We start from the raw sequence: 2,866 nt of genomic DNA on the forward strand, positions 1-2,866 counted from the left end.
AGGGAGGGAGGGAGGGAGGGAGGGAGGGGGTGGATTTGTTGTCATTTGGTCAAAATCTGTTGATTTTTTTGATGATTAATAAAGTTTGACTGAAAGGACAATGACTGGACTGTGTGGTGTTTTAGTCTGTAGGGGGCAGTCTAACTTTAGCCATGATTGCTTCACATCAGAAATAAATGTTGACCTCATCCTCCAAGAGGTGGAGGGCAAAGCATCCGTATAAGTAAATATTCAAAGAAAACTCATAAAGTGGACTGCCTTCCAGATAATATCAGTCTTACTCTCTCAGCAGTATGTGATTCATGTGTAGCTCAAGAGGAGTTAAACTGCCTCTGATGCATGGGTTATCTTATGGAGGCCACTTAAACCTAAACTTATTTCTCCTTTTTCTAAAGTATTTCAGATTTTTCTTCACACTCTGTCTAAAGATTTTGCCCACTGCTTCTCCACAGTATCCACTGGATTATATAACGTGGATGTGGGGGGGGGAAGCCAATTAAAAACCATATTGTGAACCAATTAATCCTCTTTTTTTTCAATTGAATATACTTAAGTTTACAGACTTAGTTGAATTCAACTTGAAACAAACAATGTTGAAACTTAGATCTGGAGAATTACCTGAGAGTATCCAGAAGTTGTTTATAATGAGAGTCAATACAACATCAGGGGCACATTCATTCAAATATAAATAAATAAATAAATAAATAAATAAATAAATAAATAAATAAATAAAATATGACTGTCCATCAGTTGGAGGGGTGAATATGTGGAATTCTTCTGAAGATGTGAAACTGTGCAGTTGGTTGGTCAGGCCCAAAAGACTGTAAAACAGTCAATTGGGTTTTGAAATACTCTATAGAAAAGGTAAATTTGTATGAATATGTTATGATGCACTCATTTGAATGATTTATAACAACAAAAATGCATCAATGTTCTTTCTTTAAACCTTTATACAATTTCATTTCATCTATTATCATTATTATTATTATTATTATTATTATTATTATTATTATTATTATTATTATTATTATTGTTGTTGTTGTTGTTGTTGTTTGTTTGTTTGTTTGTTTGTTTGTTTGTTTATTGTAAGAAAAGTGGGGTTTTCAAAAATAAGCTTTAGCTGTAAACTAAAACCCTTTGGTTACCTTGGAAATTCAGGAATTTTACTTTGAGCCAATAAAATAGTTTCTTTAAGCAATGAACCAAAATAAATTTCATTCAATTATTCATTCATTCATTCATTCATTCATCATAACAAATTCACATACAAACTCAGGAAACAGAGCTTCAGTTAAACTTTTCCCCACTGTGTCACTAAACGATGCTTTCTTGACATTATTCACAACCACAGCAGTATCAGAGCTTATAGACTGAGTCATCTGGAAGTGAACTTTAGGCTTTGAGGGTTTTTTTTTAGTACCAAACAAAAGCTAATCTCTGCAGTTAGATTTTAGAGAAGAAAAAAAAAACACTTTTAATTTCCTGTCCAGCTTCCACCATCCACTAATAATGACCAAGACACATCATTTATCAACAGAACGACTCCAGGAAATTACATCCCAGCTTGGGACAAATCTAACATTAGAATGCTAAAATATTAGCAACAGTCATTTGTTTGTGCTAGCTGGAATGATAGCTGGTTGTTGTTATGAAGTCGGCTGTCTGAACTGAGAAGGTGGTGGGTGTAGAGATGAGACATCCATCAAGGAAATTTGTTTGGTGTCTAAATGTTAAGCGTCATAAAAGGCGCAACCTGACCTATACACAAAGTTTTCTTTTTTTTCCTTTCTCTTTTTTTTTTTTAACAAAAGGAACAACACACAACACATTATATCGTATCATATTCTCTGAAAGTTCTAGATTTCACAAACTGAGTTTACATTTAATTTAAGGCAGGGATCTCAAACTCGTGCCATGTAGGGCCAAGAGGCTGCAGGTTTTCTTTCCAACCTAAAGCTCCACCAGCTGATTTCACTGATTACTTCACCTTCAAACAGAGAGCAGGGACTAATAAGTGAAATCAGCTGGTGGAGCTTTAGGTTGGAAAGAAAACCTGCAGCCTCTTGGCCCTACATGGCACGAGTTTGAGATCCCTGATTTAAGGAGAGGTAATCCATTCTTGTTTTATTTTGGCTAATGCAAAAAAATATAAATAACAACTCAAAATCAAAGAAACAGAAAAGGAGAGGTAGCATATCCTTTTTTTCTCCTCTTAGCCTTTTTCTCTGTCTGAGAACACAGTGCAGGCAGTCAGAGCATGTTTTCTGTTTTGATCTGAGAGGAGTGGCATGGGTCTTTTGCATCATGACCCACACGGTGTTCATGCTCAGCATCTTGACAGGTGGGTACATCAGAATAATGCCAGTGGCCCACATTTTTATAAATATTAATAATCTGTTGAATTGTCTGAGCAAATCCCAGATATTTCAGGGAATTTTATGAAATCCTCCCAGACACAATTAACAACCAAAAAGGGAGGAAATGTCAGAGCAAAGAGGATGTACTTCAAAAACTATGTTTTAATAAAAAAAAAAAAATCACCCCTCGGCATGTGCTGATAGAGAAATAAGGTTTGGCTCATTTCTGCCCCCTTCTCTGTTCGGTCAAAAAGGATTTAAAGCACTGTTTGAAAAGCGAAGCATTAAAGCCTTTCGTTCACTGCTGTCCGTATTTTATTCTTGTTTTTACCTTCTTGACTTTCTTTGAAGATGGACATGACTATAAACTAATACCCTGAATAGTCCATGGACACATGGCTTTGAAACGAGGCTAATTAAAAGAATGGATGTTTACATTCAAGAGCAACACCTTCTGTCTGTGAATGTTTGGCAAAAGGTAACACTAATGAGGCTCTGAGACATTGTTT

This window comes from Halichoeres trimaculatus, unplaced genomic scaffold (assembly GCF_033239565.1).
Source record: "Halichoeres trimaculatus isolate MK-OKI-2021-1 unplaced genomic scaffold, fHalTri1.1 fHalTri1_scaffold_2, whole genome shotgun sequence".
NCBI classification, from domain to species: domain Eukaryota; kingdom Metazoa; phylum Chordata; class Actinopteri; order Labriformes; family Labridae; genus Halichoeres; species Halichoeres trimaculatus.